This window comes from Peromyscus californicus, unplaced genomic scaffold (assembly GCF_007827085.1).
Source record: "Peromyscus californicus insignis strain IS unplaced genomic scaffold, ASM782708v3 Scaffold_3__1_contigs__length_106647218, whole genome shotgun sequence".
NCBI lineage: Eukaryota > Metazoa > Chordata > Mammalia > Rodentia > Cricetidae > Peromyscus > Peromyscus californicus.
The window spans coordinates 4,745,692-4,766,096 of NW_026294551.1; the positions used below are offsets into that span (position 1 = coordinate 4,745,692).

General features: G+C 51.8%; 1 long non-coding RNA gene across 9 annotated transcripts in view; it reads left to right on the forward strand.

The window, feature by feature from the left end:
- LOC128121802 (uncharacterized) overlaps nucleotides 1-20,405 on the forward strand; it is a 93,043-nt gene that overhangs the window by 47,727 nt on the left and 24,911 nt on the right. The window lies entirely within an intron of this gene.

Below are 20,405 nucleotides of genomic sequence, written 5' to 3' on the forward strand. Positions count from 1 at the left end.
CACAGATACACATACACACACACACACACACACACACACACACACACACACACACACACACACACACATAGTTTTAAAATAATAAAAAATTAGTTGGTTTTTTTTATACTTTGTTCTTTGCCTCTTTGGGGGGCCTGCCACCCAGCTCCCAAATAAATACACGGAGGCTTATTCTTTCTTATAAATGCCCAGCCTTAGCTTGGCTTGTTTTTCGCCAGTTTTACTTAACTTAAATTATCCCATCTACTTTTGCCTCCTGGCTTTTCTCTTTCTCTATTCTGTGTACCTTCTTTCCTTCTTCCTCCATGGCTGACTGTGTAACGGGGTGGCTGGCCCCTGACGCCCTCCTCTCCTCTTTTCTTTCTCCTTGATGATCGTCTCCTCCCAGATTTCTTCTCCTATTTAATCTCTCTTCCTGCCATCCCTGCCTATCCTTTCTCCTGCCTCGCTATTGGCTGTTCAGCTCTTTATTAGACCATCAGGTGTTTTAGACAAAGTAACACAGCTTCACAGAGTTAAACAAATGCAACATAAAAGAATGCAACACATCTTTACATCATTAAACAAATGTTCCACAGCACAAACAAACATAACACATCTCCAATTAATATTTCACAACAATAAATAATCTTTTAGAAGTCTCAAGGTTTCAGTTTTTTTGTTGGGCAGCACTCACAGCTGTCCTCAGCTGATGTGGCTTGCAGGCTGAAGGCGGGCGGCACCTTCAAGCTGGCACAGCGGTCACCAGACAGACATAGGGCTGCCATCAAGCCTCATCACCTGCTGCCAACCTCAGTTTCCTCCTCTGGACACTGGTCTGTTGAATGAGAATACCCACCCCCTACACTCCATAGGTTCATATATTTGCATGCTTAGTCCCCAGTTGACGAACTGTTTGGGAAGGATTAGGAGGTGTGGCCTTGTTTGGTTGTGCTGAGGTGTGTGCAGCACCTCCACAAAGGCCAGTAACTACCGTTATCCGTTATCCGCTGCTGCAGAGGACAGTGGGAGAGGGAGAAAGAAAGCGAGACACCAGCCAGCCGCTGAGTGTAGCTGGAGGCTAGAGTGATGGGCAAGTCTTCCAGCCTGTGGCGGGCAGACCCGGAGGGTGTGCCTTTGTCCTCAACACCAGCACTTCGCTCTGGCTTCTATCTGTCCACCACTCCGGGCTCTGAATCTCACCTGATCTGCCTGCAGGCTGGCTATGATCCCTCTTTGAAGGCAGAGAAGCTGAGCAGCAGGCAGTGACTGGGGAGCAGGAGTTCACAAGAGTCCGAGCCTGTCACGGTTTCATGTCAACCGGGAGTACTGCCCTCGAGTCGTCTTGGCCTCCAGGTCTTAAATGAGATGCCAAGAGGGGGTGATGTGTGGCTGTGTGTGCCTGCTTTTCCAGCACTCGGGTGGGTGGGGCAGGGGGATCTAGAGTTGGCCAGCCTGGGTTACTGTTTAGAGTGCTTTTAGAAGACGCTGGTTTGCTTCCCAGCACCCACACGGCAGCTCACAATCATCTGTAACCCCAGCTCCAGGGGCTTCTATGCTTTCTTCTGACCTCCGAGGGCATGCATGTGGTGAACATTCATACAGGCAGGCAAAACACCTAATGCAGGTTAAAAAGAACTCAAAGAAAGGAAAATACATTCAAATGCCTGTGTACCTTTTTCCATAGTGGGTGAGCCAGCCTGCCTAGATGCCACCATTGGGGCCGGGATTGGAGCCGGGCTTGGGACTGTGTCTTTCAGGTTGTATCCAGCTACTCAAGCTACCATGTCCTACCTCGTTCCTTTTCCAGCTTTGAAGGCGCCTGCACAGCACACACTCTCAGGGATTGTGAGATGATGGGACAGTTCAATGAATGTGGGATTGGCTGTGGTGGGGTGAGAGCACACTGCATCCACCAGACTACCTGGAGGTGGTGTTGGGCCAGCAGCAGGCATCCCAAAGGGACCCCTTTTATAACAGGCCTCACCCTTCCACGAGGAATGCAGGTGTCCAGACAAAGCTCATCCTCTAGGTGTCATCCAGGGACACTGACCTCACCTAATCAAGTCAGCCTGTGCAGAATTAACTGGGCAAAAGGGCTCAGAGGAGGAGCCAGACATGGGTCTGCAGGGAAGAGAAAAGCCAGGCCTGGTGCCATCTGTTGTTCTGATGTTTCTTTAAAGTGACAAGAGGGGTGTGTGTCCCCTGTCGGCTCCTCAAGTTTTTATCATGGTTATTGGCTTAGGGAGCCTTGAGAGCCTGGTCTTCAGAGTGACACAGAATGTATTACACTTCCCACCTTTGGACAGGCTTCCCCAGGCCCCCCCCCCCTCGGAAAAAAGGTCCCTGCCAATCTTGCTATTGCTATGAGTGGTTATTTATTTGGTCTGTGTGTATCTTGATGGCTACTCCACTATCTGCTTAGAAAACCCTTTCAGTACCTGGATGGCTCAGAGGTTAAGAGCACCAACTCTTCTTCCAGAGGACACAGGTTCAATTCCCTGTGTGGGACAGCATCCACATGGTGTCCCACAACCATCTGTAACTCCAGCTCCAGGAGATACAAAGCCTTCTGGCCTTTTTAGGCATTTCATACATGTGGTACACAGATATATGTGAAGGCAAAATGTTCATATGCAAAAAATAATGAAAAGAAAGAAAGAAAAGAATCCTTTCAGTGGGCTAGCAAGATGATGCAGTGGGTAAAGATACTTGCTGTTAAACTTGATGGCCTGAACTTGATGCCTGGGCCTCACGGCAGGAGAGAGCCTGCTCTTGCAGACTGTCCTCTGATCTCCACTGTCCTCTGTCCTCATGGGTGCATGCTCTGGCACCCATGAGGCCTCACACATACACACAAAATAAGTAAATGTACAAATAAAATTTGAAACAAGAAAATCGAGAGGGGCACGTAGACATGGGCTCCCGCCCCTAACCAAGAAGCAGCCTGCAACCAATACCCTGGCAGAGGAACAATCGGTTTTCTCCAGTGGAGTCTCATTGGTTATATTAACCACACTTCAGGGTAGGCCCTATGCCCAGGCATAGTTGGCCAATAAAAAACGATCTCAATGGTATTTTTGCAGACTTTTTGTCTCATTTTGCTTGTTTGGGCATTTTTTGTCTTACCGGTATTTTTCTTAAATATTTTGGCTTCCTTTTTTTGTTTTTTCTTCGTGTGTGTGTTTCTTGTCTTTTTGTGTGTATGTGTGTTTGTTTGTTTTTTTAAAGAGAGAGAACATAAAGTTGGGTGGAGAGGTAGGGAGGATCTGGGAGGAACTGGGGGAGGGGAAATCGTGATCAAATATATTGCATGAAAAATTTTAAAGAAAACATAAAACAAGAAAGTCTTTAAAGAGAGCTAATCCCAAGGCTGAACACAGGTCACACACAGTTGCTGAGACCTCTGGGTAGTAGGCCGAGCAAGGCCCAGTGCTTCAGGAAGGCTTCGACAAATACAGTAGCGTGAGGTCCCTCCCAATTGCTCCTGTGGCTCCAGACCTTACAGGAAAAAGCCCAGAAGCCGCCACTCAGCCCCACTCAGATGGGGTGATGCATGACCTTCGATGGGACACCACTTTGGAGCCCCTAGGCTCACTATCCCCTCTTCTCTGTGACCAGGGCACATCAGCCAGAAGCACTTGAATGCATGGGCTGTTGATAGCTTCTGCTCCTGGGACACCAGAGAGGGTGGAAAAAGAGCCCTGTATGGGGCAAGATCGGCCATGGGGTACGAGGCAAGCCATGGTGAAGAGCTTGCAAGCATAGAAGCCCTGCTGTGTTCACGCACAGAGGGCAGAGACCAGCAGAGTCAGGTTTGCAGGTCACCTAGGAGGCCTCCCTGGAAGAGGAGGACTACCCCTGGACCGAGGAAAGACTCTGGTTTGTAGTTAGAGTTTTCCTGCCTGGCCCACAGTCAGGACAAATCTTTCTCACCTGCCAGCCCCACAGCCGCTCAGACCCAACCAAGTAAACACAGAGACTTATATTGGTTGCAAACTGTATGGCCGTGGCAGGCTTCTTGCTAACTGTTCTTATAGCTTAAATTAATCCATTTCTATTAATCTATACCTTGCCACATGGCTCGTGGCTTACGGGCGTCTTCACATGCTGTTTGTCATCGTGGCGGCTGGCAGTGTCTCTCTGACTCAGCCTTCCACTTCCCAGCTTTATTCTCCTCCTTGTCCCGCCTACACTTCCTGCCTGGCCACTGGCCAATCAGTGATTTATTTATTGACCAATCAGCAACACACTTGACATACAGACCATCCCACAGCACTGGTTCTTGGTGTCTGTTTGCTGAAGAGGGGGGTTACTTGCCAGATACTGCCCCTGCGGCCTCTGGGAGTAAATGGGAATCTCTGAGGTACCCAGAACCAGCCTTTGTGATGCCTGGAGCTGTTCTATGTTTCTAGGCACTGGGGCATGTGACAGGTGGCAGTGCATGGGGCAGCCAACTGAGTGTGATGTGGCTTCGATGTCCCTGTGGCCCTGGATCCATGGCACTGGGAAGGAGGAGTGGAGTTGTGTGGATACACAAACATCCCTGACCCCACCACCCCCACTCCATCTAGCCAGGCCAGCCTCTGCTAAGCGGAAACAGAAGCAGAGGTCTGAGAGCCAAGTGGGCGGTGCCTTTGTAGGAACCACAAGCCAGGTCCCAGGTGCTGGGTGGACCCGGTTCAAGCCTTGAAAGTTAGAAGGATTTGAGGTCCAGCAGGATGAGGTGACTCCGTGGGAAAAAGGCGCTTGCTGCCAAACCTGACAGCTCCAAGTTCAGTTCCTGGGCCCTCCACATAGTGGAAGGAGAAAACTGACTCCAAAAAGTTATTCTCTGACCTCCATGCACCAGCCATAGCGCACACACACTCACACGGACACAAACACACAGAGTAAATAAATGTAAAAAATAAGTGTTGGCGGGGGGCAGGGAGCGCCAGTAGCAGGATGCCCCTGGGGACTGAGGAGGCTTAGCAGCTCACCTCGCTGCCCAATGGCTGGGAAGCCTCCTGCCCACTTGGCACATGGAGGATGCTTCCTGCAGGTCTGTGAATAAAGGTCAGTGAACCAGCTATGTGCAGAAGGGAATGGAGACCATCTCCTAGACGACTCCAGCCCATGACGCCACCTGTCTCCACAGCGACCTCAGGACTCAGGGCCCCATGCCCATCTCTCAGGACCTCCACAACGGGCTGCCTGAACACAGCTGGCAGTGTGGTGTCCATTTTCCCTATTCCTCACAGTCCCATCCTCTCACCCAGGCCTCAGCTGGCCTTAGTGTCCCCTGAGTCTTGGCCCTGAAGTCCAGGAAGGACTGAGACCTGCAGGTGGGGTCTCAGTACTGGTGGGCAGGAGGGTCCCCAAATGCACACAGGCCTTTCTCGTCCCACCAGGGCAATTCAGCCCAGCAAAGCAATTTACCTAGAGCCATGGGGAGCAGCAAGTCCTTAGGGGACATGGCACAGCCCCACAGTGGACAGAGAACTGGTTCCAAAGCCTCTTTGTGGGCCACGGAGCAGCAAGACCACGGGGCAGCAAGAGAGCCTTTCTGCTGTGGTGTGTTCAGATGACACACCGAGAGCAGGGAAGGCCCTCTGCTCCCGTGAGGAGGCAGCTGAGGCACTGCAGTCGGTGCCGGCCAGTAGAGAAGCGCTCTTGGCTGAGGGCCCAAAGGCTGTACAACTTCCACTGGAGAGGTCGCTTGGCTCCTGTCACTCATGCTCACTATCCCCATCTCAGCTCAGAGCTCTCTCTGGCAGCTCTCCACTTCTCCTCCTGCGAGGCCGAGAACATGGCAGAAAGTTGGCAGCTTCTAAGGGCTGGCAGAGGCCTGGTGGGAGCAAAAGAGGGTCCCTTCAGTATCTCCCACGCTTCCTTAACCTCCGGGGAGTGAGAACATGAAGTCACCCCCTGTTGTGAGAAAAGAACAAAAACTCCTTCCGCCACTGCCCTGCTGTGTGTCTTGGGGCACCAAGAGCGGCTAGAAGACAGGTTTCCTTCAGTCTCCCTACAAGGAGACTCCCCTCTAACCTGGGTGCCCATTCTGAGCTCCCCAATATCTGGAGACCAGGCTGAGCAGGGAGCATCCTCCACCCCAGGAGGAGGTAGAGAAGTTGAGCAATGGGTCCAGCTAGAGCAAAGCCTGAGTCCTTCAGGGCACTGAAGGGCAGCCTGGGCCTCAGTTTAGGGAGTGAGCTTGGAGACTGGCCCCAGGCCTGATCTGTGTGTTAGTCATCATCAGCTGTAAAATAGATAATCCGGGCTAGCCTCAAACTTGCTAGGTAGCTAAGGATGACCTTGAACTCCTGGTCTTCCTGTCTCCACCTCCTGCACGGCAGGGTTACAGGAGTGTGCCACCACGCCTGGTATATGTGGTGCTTGCTGGATCAAATTCAGGGTTTTATGCCAGCCAGGTAAGAACTGAGCTACACATCTTCAGCCTGAAAGAACAGAATTCTTGGGCTAGACTCTCAGATCCAAAGTGCAGCTCTTTGTGTCTTGAAGGCCACTCTGTTTTAATAACACCAGCAAATGACCCGGAGAGAACAAGCCAGACACCTCTGCTCAGGCAGTGCTGGTGGGGCGGAGCTGGTGAGTTCACTGGCTGCAATCGGTGGGTCCTCAAGAGCCGTGGTGAGCTTCACACCTAGAAATCTGCCCAAGCAGCCCAGTCACCCCTCTGTGCCCTATCGACAGGCAAGTACACCCCAGTGTCAGAGGAGTGGTTGTGGGTAATGGGATGGGCACACCAGCCAGAGCGGTTGGGCTTCAGAGGCCATTCACCTCCACCTTCTTCCTCTTCTCCTTCTTCTCCTTCATCTTCATCTTCTCCTTCTTCTTCCCTCTCCATCATCTTCTCCTCCTCCTCCTCCTCCTCCTCCTCCTCTTCTTCTTCTTCTTCATCTTCTTCTTCTCTAGGAAAAAGTGACTAAAAGGAGTCTTTTAGAAGGGATAGGTCAGCGGCAGAGCACTTGCCTGACATGGAAAACCTTGGGCTCCAACCCCAGCATTGAAAAAAATAAAAGAAAAGAGAGAGGTGAAAGGGAAGGGGGAAGGAAGGATGGAAGGACAGAAGAAAGAAACTGAGTCCAGGCTTGGTCTGTAACCCTAGCACTTGGGAGATTAAGGCAGGAGAATTGAGAGTCCAGCTTGGCTACAGAGTGAGGCTGTCTATATCAAACAGGAGCTGGGTGTGGTGACACAGGCCTGTAATCTCAACACTCAAGAGACAGAGGCAGGAGGATCACTGTGAGTTCAAGGCCAACCTGGACAGACTGCATAGCAAAGGCCTGTTTCAAAACATAGAAACAAAAAGTTATACACACACACACACACACACACACACACACACACACACACACACACCCCCTTTGGACCATAGTAAAGGCATTTGAGGCAATGGAGCCATGAGTAATTCCCAGACACAGACCCTCACATGTCAATCATACTCTGCAAAGGGAAGGTGTTCAGCCTGGGGTGTGATACCTGTTAGGAAAGTCCATAGCTGGGACGGGCAAACTGCTCGGGGCTTCCTGGCTTCCTCCACCCCCATGGCTTCTTCATAAACCACGATAGAACAGCAGTAAAACCAAAAATCAGGCCTTGGGATTGCTTCTCACAGAGGGGTCCCTTTGATGAGGGTGTGGGACACACAGCAACCTCACTAGGAGACAAACTGTCATCCACTGCTCTCTCCCAGTTGGCAACAACAGGGGGTCTGTGCCTTCAAAAGCCATTTTTGGCCTTATAGAAGGATTCATTTTGGTTTCCTTTGCAGAATGGACTGGACTTTCAGTCATTATAAGGGTTTGATTTTCAAAATCAGACCAGGAGTGGGGATGTTTTGTGTAGAGAAGGGCAGGGGAGTGGGGGCACAGTGGAGGGGGGGGACAACAGGGGGCAGAGGAGCTAGGGAGAGCAGAGGGGGGCGGGAGGGCACCTGTGTGTGTTGGTCTCTGTGTGCACACATGTGGATGTCTGCGTGTGAGTGTGCATGTACATCTGTGTGCCAGAGTGTGGGGTCTCATTCGTGGGATGGAGTTTGAGTGCAGCCTCATTCTGGCAGACCGAAGCTTGAGATCTCTTACACAGGAGCCAAAAACACAAATAAATAAAACAAGCAGGCTGGGCTAAAAATAGAGGCAGCCCTTGAACAGCGCCAGCTCCTGCTCCTAGTGAGGACAGCCGCCACAGTGCGGGTCTGCAGCCCTGAGGCCAAGCTTGCCTGGAGCCTGGAGAGGAGAGGCTTTCTGTCTGTGCCCAGTGCCGGGGCCTTGTGGTCCTCCCAGAAGCCCTTTCTTTAGCTGCTCTTCCTGGCCTCAGCTCCTCCATGGCTTCCTGTCCCAGCAGGTGTCTTCTACTCAAGGTCACTTCCCAATGCCCAGGTCAGAAGGCAGCCTGTTCTCAGGGGTGGACTGAGGTTTCTGGCTTTCCCACACCCTTTATCCTTAGGTGGTACCAACTCAGGGAGGGCAGAGAGCCTGGGAGAGCTATGTGGTGTACTTGTCTCTAGGAATGCAATCTGGAGTTTACCTAAAGTCATGGTTCTTTTTTACCTGTGGGTCACGACCCCTTTGGGATCATATATCAGATATTTACATTATGATTCATAACAGTAGCAAAATTATAGTTATGAAGTAGCAACAAAAATAATTGTATGGTTGGGGGTCACCACAACATGAGGAACTATATTAAAGGGTCACAGCATCAGGAAGGTTGAGAACCACTGCCCTGACGCATTGACCTGTCTTCCTTCCTCTCTACATGACCCCACCCCTCTGCAGCTGCAGGAAGCGTTCTCTCCTCCCTCCTCCTCTTCATTCTTACTTTTTGTCACAGTTGCCATCAACCCTGTCTGTCCTCTCCCTCCTCTGTCTCTCCCACAGGCCCCACAGGCTGAGCTACTGAGACCCCTTGGGGTTGGGGGCCATTCGAAGGAGGTAGCCAGGAACTTCAGCGGGACCTTGCAGATTCCCAAGCAGGAAATGCAGGCTGGAAACAGGCCAGGCCTTGTTTTTGCTTTTCGATCCTTCCTCTCTGAGAGTAGACCAGCGTTGGCTGTGCATGGCAGTGTTTTCTGGCCTCTTAGGGGCATGGGATGCAGAGATGGCCCATCCCTCCTCCTCTTGGCCTCCCTGGGGCACAGAGGTTCCTCCCAGCTCTAGTGCAGCAGCAGGAAGGAAGCCTTAGTGATGTCCAACTGCTGGTCTCTGGGAGTCTAGAAGGCCTCCTTGCCTGGGAAGGGAGGCCACCTTGCCTCCCTTCCTGCCTTCTGGAAGTTTCCTAGTTGCAGGTCCTGGGTCTTTTAGATAGAGAACATAAGGGAGGATTCACGCACCAGTCCACAGGGGAGGTTCAGCTTCAGATCTTCTGCCTTGTCTACATCAGCCCAGTGTGCCCCTCATGCTTCCTGGTGCTTTGTCTCCAGGCCCATCTCACACTCAGAGTTGTTTGCTCTTGTGTGTGAACATCGCTTTCTCCACCAGATGGGGGAGGGAGCTGTGGCTTGTCAAGGTCAGAGTTTAAAAGCCAGGGGTAGGGATGATCAGTGGCATGTATGAGCGAATGGATGGGCGGGAGGAGAACTTGTTGGATGGATTGATGGATGAACGAATGAATTGGTGGGTGGCTGAATGGGAGGACAGATGGGTAAATAGATGGGTAGATGGGTGGGTGGGTAGATGAGAGGGTGGGGTGAAGGATGGTAGAGTGGATGGATTGATAAATGAATGGGAGTGGAAAAGTGGATTAGTGAGTGAATGGATAGGTGGATGAAAGATAAATGGTCGGATGGACAAATGGACGGATAGATAGATGGGTGACTGGATGGATAGGTAGATGGGAGATTGGGTTGAAGAATGGGAGAGTAGACGGATGGACGGATGGATGGGAATGGGTAAGTAGGTAGATGAGTGAGTGGGTAGATGGCTGACAGATGCTTGTTGAGTGGGAGAAGGATGGGTAGATCAGTTGTTACATGGGCTTCTCCTCTCTTTGTGAGCTCAGTAAGTATAAGCACAGAGAGGAAAAAACCTCAGGTTTTCACTTGAAAGGGGTCCCTATTAGTGATCAAAGGAGCAAGACCCCAAGTCCAGTCAGTGGGTGACACAAGACACTATTCTTTTTTTTTTTTTTTTTTTTTTTTTGGTTTTTCGAGACAGGGTTTTTCTGTGTAGCTTTGCACCTTTCCTGGAACTCACTTGGTAGCCCAGGCTGGCCTCGAACTCACAGAGATCCACCTGGCTCTGCCTCCCGAGTGCTGGGATTAAAGGCGTGCGCCACCACCGCCCGGCACAAGACACTATTTTTAAAACAACACCTATGTTTGGAATAGCCCTGAAAAGTGTGTGTCTAAATAATACTGAAGCTAAACCCAACCAACTACTATCCCCACCCCCGGATAACAACAGTGAAAACCAGGGTCTGCAGGGGCGGACATCCTGTGCTGCTGAAGGCTTCTAGAAGCAGTTTTAAGCAGTCAGTTCCAGGAGGTAGCAGAACAGAGGCCCTGGATCTCCTCAGCCAAGGATGAGTCCACACGCTGTGTCCTTACTGCCAGGACAGTCTGGAGTCGGATTCAACCTGGTGGCCAGCGTGTGGGAAGGAGACATGCTGAAGAAAAATGGCGTAGGTGACGTCTGGGGACTTCTGAGGATAAGACTTTCTCTCTCTCTCTCTCTCTCTCTCTCTCTCTCTCTCTCTCTCTCACACACACACACACACACACACACACACACACACACACACACACACACACACAGCCATACACCACACAAACCACACACACTACACATATACACATCCCACATGCTTTCTCTCACTGGCAGGGTCATCCAAGCGCTTTTTAGCCTCTCATACCAAGTGGCTGTTTGTCCATGTGGGATTGAAAACCAGAATTCTTGGGAGCCTATTGGACATTGAAATTCTGTCCTTCACGAGGAATCTCTTCCTTCATATGTCAATCCGCTAAAATTATGCAAATGACATGCAAGTCACACCCTGCAAATTATACAAATTGGATGCCTTTATTCTCCCAGCCTTTGGGAGTACATGAGTCAGTAATGTTTACAGCCCAATCGTGCTAATGTGTCCTCACCTGTGCAGGTGTGTGGGCTGTCTCTCTGCTCCATCCTTGGAAGGCCTTGGCTGGAGCCCTTCTGCACCTTTCACAGCTCTGCCTTGTCACTCTTGCTGATGTCTTGGTGTCTTGGTGCGTGGTCTGGTATTAGATCACAGGCCTGCCCTTTTCAGATGCTGGTCACTGTAAGCTGGTCCGAACCCACCGTCAGAAGCAATCAGGTCCACAGCTCACTCTCTGGGGCAGGAAGTTAAGAAGCCATGTTGTGCTATGGCTCCACAGCCCCTCATTTATGCTCCTTCCCAGTACCTGGCTCCTCCATACTTGTGTGGAGAATTTCTCTGCAGGCTTTCCTCTGAGCCTTCTCTCGCCTTCTTGTCACGCCAGCAGCTGTTTTCTCACTTTTATTTGAAGCTGTCGCTCTCCATGAGGATCCCTTCCAGGCTAAAGGGAAGCCTCTCCCTGCCTCTAAGGTCCCATCACATTGTCTCTGACATAATGTCCTGTCTTTGCTAGTGCTCCCCCAGCTCAGGGCCTGATCGTGGCTCCCATGCCTCTCTGGCCCTTTCTGCCAGGTCTTCACTTCTGAGGGGTAATTTAGCGTCAGCGCCTTTCTGGACCCAGCCGTGGCCGCTCTGGTTTCTGGCGCTTGGACCGTTGACACTCACTTGCTTTGTGTGAGCCGTGGAGTTGAGTGTAGCAGGACTGACCATTCATTTGGTGGCACGTTTCTTCCTTCCAGAGCAGGTGTGTGCCCACAGACCCCGCCTCAGGTGCCCCTCCCTGTCCCTTTAGAAAGAGTCTCCTGTAGCCTGCCTGGCTTCAAAGGAGAACTGATCCTCCTGCCTCTACCTCCCGAGTGCTGAGATTACAGGTAACTGCGTGGGGTTTACACAGCACTGGGGCTCCAGCTCGGGACAGCGTGCGTGCTAGGGCCAGCACTGTGCCTACCCTAGTCCAGGGGCCTATCCTGGCAGTCCACTTCCTTTTGTGCTCTAGTCCTTTCTTGTCCTTGTCATGAGGGGCCTTCCAATAGAGATGCCCACCTGTGGCCTCACGTGTGTTCCCACAGTCGCTTCCCGGTAACCCACAGCTTGGGGAATTTCTCAGTCTGTGTTCCTCACATCGGTGCCAGCAACTCTCCGAGGTCTCTAGGGAGGCCGTGACCAGGATAACTGCTGAAGAACAATGGCAGGTGAGCCCTCTAGGAGCCTGGTCAGCTTGGCGTGGGGCAGCTTACTGAGGCCCTTTCCTGGACTGTAGGGGATGCTACATACTCTGGCAACCAGCCTCCGGGGCCACACCCCTGCCTCATCACACCCCTTCACCTGTAGGCTTCAGGAGTAGGAAGAGGTGGCCCTCATCCCCTAGAGGGAGTCTATGTCTCTCAGATAGTCTTGGGGGTTAGCCATGAGTAGAGACCAGCGCTCAGCCTGACCAAGCTCAGCCCTTCCTCTGTGTTGTCTGTGAGGAACTGTCAGGAGCCAGAGTGAATTTTCCAGGTCACACCTGCCTGGACATGTTTATAGACAGAGGTCCTTTCCACAGGCAGGCCTTGGAAGCTGGGTGACCCAGGGAGAGTATTGGGAGGGGCCCTCCTAAGCTGTCTTCCCCCACAGCACCCACTGGTGCTCCCTTGCTCCTAGCACATCTTTGAGACGGGATATGGTATTTCTGTCACACACAGGTAGACCGTGGCAGTGTGCGTGTCCACTTGGTCACCTTTAGTGGTGTTAAGTGAACAGTTCCTCCTTTTGCCCCTCCACTCTCCCTCTTCCCCCCGGTACTCAACCACTACAACCACTAGCAACCTGGTCCAGAGCTTCCAGATGACACCTTGGCCCTGCCATTCACAATTTAGACCTGTGTCCGCAAACGTGGGATCCATGCCTCCTTTCCGGGAATACTGTGTCTCTCTCACTTCTGAGGAGGCTGCACTATGGTGAGGTCTCCTCTCCGACAGTCAGGGCAGAGCCAGGCTGCCTTGATGCTGAGTATACGCTGAGTATATGCTGAGTATATGCTGCGTATACCCTTTGTAGTCTCTCTGTCTCCCCACTGGGCTTTGATGGTACCAGGGGCCACTCTGGGGAGGCCCACATATCAAGGAATAGAAAGCAGCCTCTTGCCAACAGTCATGAAGACACTGAGGTACTCAGCGTAGTGGGCCACAATCACTGAACACTGCCAGCTGCCATGTGGTTTGGGGGACCCATCCTCCTGAGGAGTCCTTATCTACATGGCCCTGACCGTACAGCTTGCATCAGAGACCCTGATGCAGGATATCCAGCTAAGCCATAACAGGCTCCAGGCTCCAGAGCCCTGAGGCAGCAGGTGTGTGTGTGTGTGTGTGTGTGTGTGTGTGTGTGTGTGTGTGTGTGTGTGTATGGTTGTAAGCACTCACATTTGTGCGGATATTGGAACACAACCCCTAATGACCAGTACAAGATGCTGAGGAGGAGTGAACAGCTTCCAGGAGGCCAGACTAGCTTTTGTTCTTGCTTTCTTCTTATTATTGTTATTGTTTGTTTGTTTTGAGACGGGGTCTCATTATATAGCCTTGACTGGCCTGGTACTCACCGTATAGACCAGGCTAGCCTTGAACTCACGATCTGCCTGCCTCTGCCTCCCGAGTGCTGGGGTTAAAGGCGAGCACCACCACCGCCCGGCCCCAGACTTGCTCTTTTACAGCATCTTCCTCATGCTAATCTCCCAGGTCCTACGTAGTTCAGGTTCTTTCACGGACTGTGGGCACTGACTCATGCATCAGAGGCGCTGGAGGGCTACACGGTGGCTGTGTTTGAGCCACTCTGGGGTGGAAACCAAGCCCTTGTTCCCACTGCCTTCTCCCACCGTGACCTCGAACAGGCTGCCTGGGCTGTGTGCATCTATCTCATCGATAAAACACGGGACCTGCCTACTTACAGGTTTGTGCAGGCCAAATGAGCCAATGCTGCTAATACGGAGGCCTTATTATTTGTTATGAAATGTCTCAGGCATTCCTGATGGCTGACTCACGAGGCTCTGAGACTTGGCGAGTTTCCCTTCCAAATAAGGCTCCATAGGGCTTCTTGTTTGAATCCAAAGTCTCCAGATGCCAGGCCCTGCCACCCCTGCCCTTCCTTCTCCTCTGTAGAGAAAGCTGCCCTGAACAGATGCCAGCACAGAATCGGAGGCGTGTCTGATCCCTGCAGTTCTAACTCTGGGCTTGCCTCAGTGCTGGACAGTCGGAAGCCCTGGACGCTGTCTCCGTAGATACAGGGAAGGACAGCAATGCTTTCTGTCAGAGGTGAAGGGAGATGGTGAGGAGGGCCCTGGGAGACTAGTGGGTTCCTTGACAAGGTCTGGAGGACAGGTCCCTCTCCCTATTCTCCACCCCATGTGGCAAGTAGCAGGGCTCTGAAAAGAGGTGATTCCCTGGGTCCTGACACTCTAGGCAAACTCTCTCCTACCCAACAGCACCCCCAGCCCCAGGTCACCATGTAAATATCAAAACCCGTTTCATCAGCAGTGACTAATCTGCTTCAGAAAGGTTAAAGGTCAGGACCGGGGGATGGCTCAGTCTGTAAAGGGCCTGCCATGCTAGACCGAGGATCTGAATTGGATTCCAGAACTCATAAAAAACCTGGCATGGTGGCACACACTCGTAACCCCAGTGCTGTGGGGGATGGACAGGGACATCCATGGGGCTCACTGGCCAGCCAGCCTATTGGAGAGCTACAGGCCAACCAGAGACCCTGCAAAACAAACAAACAAACAAACAAACAAACAAACAAATGGAGAGAGTGATTGATCTAGAGCAAGGTAGCCAGCATCAACCTCTGTTCTCCACGTGCGCGCGCGCACGCGCACACACACACACACACACACACACACACACACACACACGAATATCCCATCTTCTACACGCACACATGAGTCCACATCCAATGAATACCATCTCCTACACACACACACACACACACACACGAATATCCCATCTTCTTTTTTTTTTTAATTTATTTATTTTTATTTTATATGCATTGGTGTTTTGCTTGCATGTGTGTCTGTGTGAGGCTGTCAAATCTTGGAGTTACAGACAGTTGTAAGCTGCCATGTGGGTGCTGGAGTTGAACCTGGGTCCTCTGGAAGAGCAGTTACTGCTCTTAACCACTGAGCCATCTCTCTAGTCCCGAATATCCCATCTTCTACACGCACACACGAGTCCACATCCAATGAATACCATCTCCTACACACACACACCACACACACACACACACACACACACACACACACACACACACACACACACGGTTTAAAGGCTATCAGTGTTCCTTTCTGCTTCTGAGTCGGTGCTCCCATGACTCTTAGGGGACTCAGTGCATCAGAGAATCCCGGAGGACAGCGGGCACTCTCCCACACAGTCCAGGGAGTGGTGTGTGATGGGGCTGCACTGGTGGCCTGCTGGGGACAAGCAAGGACCCCTGAGGTCCTCTAGTTGTCCATCACCCAGCGATTGGCTGAGGGAAAACACTGACCAAATGGAGACCGATTTCGAAGCCGAGAGTGCTGGGCCTCCCCTCAAGACAGGAAATGGTTTCTCGTTTAGATGTCTTATGAGGTGATGCTGTTTGAATGTGAGATGTCTCCTACAGGCGTGTGTGCTTGGACACTCAGTGCTGATGTGAAAGACCAGAACCTTTAGGAGGTGGAGGCTTGCTGGAGGAAGTAGGTCACCTGGGGAGGGCCTTGAGCACTGATAGCCTGGTCCCATTTCCTGTCACTCTGGCTCCTGACTGAGGAAGCCAGGACCAGGTGACTCATGGTCCTGCTAATGTGTCTTCCCACCACAGCCGACTACATCTCTTCTTAATACACACTCCATTCTTCAGCTGCCTCTTGTCACTGTTTGGTCACAGCAACAGGAAAAGCAGTGGCCAATGAATGGATGGATGGATGGATGAGCAAACAAGCGACTTTCCGGAGATCCCAGACCTGTTCCTGAATTACCCTGCCTCACAGCTATTGCGAAAGTCCTCACACAGCCCTGGGGTCCTAGGCCCGCCCCCCCATCCCAGAGCCCATCCAGATGGGTTCTCCTCTCTCAGTCCCCAGGGTCCAGGCCAAGATTTCCTCCAGACCAGCCATTGCTATAGAGCCCTTAGGTCACAGACAGGGAGTGGCTATCTGCTCCGCATTCCCCAGACCACCCTCATTCTTCTCCTGGCTATGACGTGGACTCTGGACTCACACAGAAGCTGGGAGGCTGAGGCGGTGTCCCAGAGGAGCTCAGCGGGTTTCATCACCTCTAATGATCAAACAGCAACTTCAACCGCCCACTAGGTAATCTCTACACAACTGTAATTACATTAATTAGTGACTATCCACAAGCCTTGGAAGGTGACCATCCATCGGTGCTGAGCTCAGCACACAGGAGAGCCATTCTTACCAAAGGGAGAGAGGGCAGTCTCCCAGGCCATGGTCCACCCTGGCCGCAGGTTCCTGCACATGCAGAAGATGGGTGAAGTTCCACTAGACTTGGAGCTGTGCCCCTGGGGCTTGCAGTAGGTACCACAGCTGGCAGATTTCCTCCCCACAAGTTCCTGTCTGCATTCTGCTTGTGTCTGCAGAGTCTTGGGGATGGGCTAGGGAGAGTACATGAGGGGCCCCTCCCTCCTCGGGACTGCACACTCAGTGCACAGGCCTAAGGTTCCTCCTTGCATGCGTGTCTGGGTCAGGCTTCCTAGGCTTGGAGCTGTCTGAATCCCATGCTAGTGATGTCCCCAGCAGGATGCTGGATAGCAGGTGGGGACCTTCAGTGGGTGTCTTGTTCTCCTGTGTGCCCTGTAGCAGGGCTGCCTGGGGCTGGATTAGGGAAGGTTAGATGGATTCAGGAACCCTGCAGCAGCTGGGACTCCTGTGTTGGCTACAGTACCCAGTATCCACCTGCCTGGCTGGATCTATCGCTCTTCCCAGGGCTCTTATCTACCTATCTTGAGGGTGTAGGGTCAGCTGGGATGCTCAGGAAGTTAAACTGTGGCCATCTGGTAAGAAATAAGTCCCCACCCCCACTTTGGAAAGACCTTTGCTTATTTTTTTTTCTTTTTAAAACAACATTTCAAAATTACATTTTATTGCTTATGTGTGTAGAGTCGGGGGAGAGGGAAGAGAGAGGGAGGGAGAGAGAGAGCATAGACACACACACACACACACACACACACACACACACACACACACACACACACGTCAGAGTGTACTTGTGGAAATCAGAGGAAAACTTGTAGGAGTCACCTCTCTCCTTCCACCATGTGGGGCCTGGGGATTGAACTCAGGTCCTCAGGCTTGGAGGCAGACACCTTTACCCACTGAGCCGGCTTGCTGACCCCTTCACTTTTTTTTTCCTTCCCCAAAACAGTTTCAGTTCAGACAGAACTTACATATCTGTTTATAGGCCATGTTGTATCCTCCCAAATTTCATGAGTAAGCCGAAACTCCAGAAGTCCCTGTACACGTGACTGCCTCAAGGAACAGAAATGGTTAAGCCGAGAGGTGGTTAGGGTGGGCCCCAGCCCTGGTGACTGCTGTCCTTTAGGGGCACAGAGGCACCCACGTGAAGATGTGGGAGAAGAAATCACCTAGAACCAGAGACGACAGCTTCAGGAGGAGCCTCGTGCCCGTGGCTGAGCTTGAACTTTGGTTTCTCGAACTGACTTGGTCTGTGCTGTTCTGACAAGGTTGGGAAAGTATGCTTGCAGGTCCCATGCTGAAGGTCTAGTTTGGTGGGTTTCTGTGCTCACCCGTCTTAGCAATAATCCCTTCTACTGCTTTTGTCAAGGTGGAGAGAGTCTCAGCTCACTGGGGCTGGGGCTTAGAGGGTCAGAACCCTTGCTGCTCAAGCATGAGGACCCAAATTCCCAGCACCCACATTTTAAAAACAGGGCAGACTCTGCATGCCTGTTACTCCAGAGCTGGGGGGGTGGAAACAGGAGGATCACTGGGGCTTGCTGGCTGCCAGCCTAGCTCTAAGCTCAGTGAGAGACCCTGCTTCAAGAGAGTAAGTTGGAAAGTGGTAGAACAAGACAGCCAGTGTCCTCTTCTGGGGTCTGCCTGTGTGCCTGGGTGCATGCATGCTGCAGACACACATATGTATGCAACACACACACACACAAGCACACGCATGCACGCACGCACACACACGCATACACGCATACACACGCACGCACAGGCATACACACAGTACGACCATCATAGAATACTAACTGAATACACGCCAAAGATTTATTTTAAGTCATTAGTGATTAGTTACTCACGGTGTCAAACTGAAAACAGTGTGGGCACTCCCAAGTCTCTGTCAGGTACTAGAGGCCTCTCTGTGACCTCTTACCATCACTGTTACCAAACACCTGATGAAAATAAGGAAGTCGAGTTTTATGTCGGCTCACAGTTTCGAGGGAGTTCAGTCCACGGCTGCTTGGCACTCCTGCCTAGGCAGAGCATCCTGGCAGTGGAGTAGGTGGTGAAAGATGTTCTTTACCTCATGGAAGACAGGAAGCAGATGTGCTCTTCAATGGTGCACCCCTGCTGACCATTTTCCTCTGGCTAAGCTCCATCTCTTCTAGAGTTTCCCAAGTGTCCCCTGAGAGTGCCATCAGCTGGCAGTCAAATGCATGACATATGAGCTGTACCACCTAAACCTCCCCAGACAGTGCCACTAACTAGAACCCAAGTATGCAAATACACAAGACTATGGGAGACATTTCTCATTCCAACCACTACCCTATTCCATCCTCTGTCAAGGATAGCATTAACTGTGACATGCCACCGCAACAGCAACCTCAGCAGTGTGTGCTCCTGGTAACTGAGAGCATGTGAGAGCATCCTCCAGACTTAGGTACCACACGTGATCAGAGGGTAGCTGCTGGCCTTCAGTGTGAGCAGAGGGTGGGTGCTGGCCTTCAGTGTGAGCAGGGGGTGGCTCACTGGCCTTCAGTGTGAGCAGGGGGTGGCTCACTGGCCTTCAGTGTGAGCAAGGGGTGGCTCACTGGCCTTCAGTGTGAGCAGGAGGTGGCTCACTGGCTTTCAACATAAAGAAACCCCCAAGCTTCTGAAAGTGGATCTAGTCCCCCTAGGCAGGTTATCAGGAAGGATGCAAAATATATTTGTGTGACTAGGGATAGTCAAAAGCAGACTCTGACTTGAGTCCCCAGGCAGGAAGCTTTCTGTATCTGTATCTGTGGTTCCCTCTCCCCAAATTTGCCCGATGATGGAAGGAAGGTGTTTGGAGAAAAAAACATAAAATACAGATACAAACCCAACACAGCCCAAGGATTTGCACAGCATCTTCATTGTGCACAGTGTGATAAGGAATCTAGAGATGATTGTCACAGCTCATGTGCAAATGCCACTGCCATCGTAGGGGGACCTGGCGCCAAATGTCCCAGGAGACCCGGGAGTTGCCTCCAGAGGGGAGGCATCTGGTTGTATCTCAGGTTATGGTTGTGGTTTTGCCTGCTTTGGCCATGGCCAAGGTGTTAAACAGAATAGAAGATGACCAGCAGAGGCAAGTCTGGGAAGGAAGCTGTCACAATTCCCTTCAGTGAGGTTTGTTAGAATCAAAGGACCTCAGGGCCACGATAGGCCTCAGGGACGGAGGGGGACATTAAACAGAAGCAGTACAATCTACAGAGGGCTAAACAAATTGGGGCTTTAACAGGAAGGAGCAGCCTCCCTTTAAAGTTGGAGAGGGGCTTTATTGAGAGTGAGACTAAGAGAGAAGAGAGCCGCAATGAGAGGGATGGGGGGGGGGCTGCAGAACATCCTTCAGAACGCCTCTCCCGACAACCCCCACCCCGTGCACCGCCAGGAGCGTCTGGACCAAAATCCTGAGAACAAACACAAGACCTGACTTTTAATCACCTTTCAGAAGTGGCAGGAAGTGACACACAGCGTGCTTTAGTTCAGCATAACATTTGGTCAAGAAGCCAGGTGCCACAAATTTCTTAGCTCTCTGCCGGGCGGTGGTGGCGCACGCCTTTAATCCCAGCACTCGGGAGGCAGAGCCAGGCGGATCTCTGTGAGTTCAAGGCCAGCCTGGTCTCCAAAGTGAGTTCCAGGAAAGGCGCAAAGCTACACAGAGAAACCCTGTCTCGAAAAACCAAAAAAAAAAAAAAAAAAAAATTTCTTAGCTCTGTCCCAGAGAGAGCTTTGGGGAGGCATAGCTTGATTCAGGCAGTGGGATCTGGCCTAAAGGTGCAGGCCTGTGCTCTGATGCAGGGGACGACATGGATGCTGGGGTTGGAGTGGGAAGGGGGTCAGGACAGAGGAGAAGAAGAAAATGAAAAGGAAGAGCCCAGGAATGGCGAACATGTCG